We start from the raw sequence: 589 nt of genomic DNA, 5'->3' as shown, positions 1-589 counted from the left end.
GTTAGAATCATTACTGGATAATTCTTTTACACCCCTGTAATATTTCAAATGATTTTCAAAGACAAGAGAAACATTTAAAGTTATTGTGTTGATTAGGGATTGTTACTGAGAAAGATCCATTTGTGTAATATGATTGTGGAAGGTGTATATATCGATTTTAAGATTATTTTGCCGAAGACTGACCCGGAAGCTGGTGGAGATGACTGACTCATTGCTCCAATCACGTTCCAGGGAAGACATGCCGCTGCCCTATGTGCATGATATTCCTGAAAACCGCTCTCTAGCACTTGATATAGAGCTTACGTCTGTGTTAATAATAACATAAATTAACAAACCACAAAAATATGAATTTGTTGTAAGGGGAGTGTACGGATTGGATACGTACACAATTTTTATCATAGTCCAGAGGACGTGATACTTTGCAATATCCACTGGTAATTCATTCTTCCTTTTTTTTTAAACCAGGTTAAACAGGGTGTTCTAATGTTTCAGTCCTGTCCATTATAAGGTCGATAAGCGTGCATTCCACCGTAAGGAGCTATATTATGTAATGGGTTTAATTATAATAAAGTGCTATCACATCTCTTTC

The sequence above is a fragment of the Penaeus monodon genome, chromosome 27 (genome assembly GCF_015228065.2).
Source record: "Penaeus monodon isolate SGIC_2016 chromosome 27, NSTDA_Pmon_1, whole genome shotgun sequence".
NCBI lineage: Eukaryota > Metazoa > Arthropoda > Malacostraca > Decapoda > Penaeidae > Penaeus > Penaeus monodon.
The sequence above is the reverse complement of the archived record's forward strand: the minus strand, read 5'-3'. Positions refer to the sequence as shown.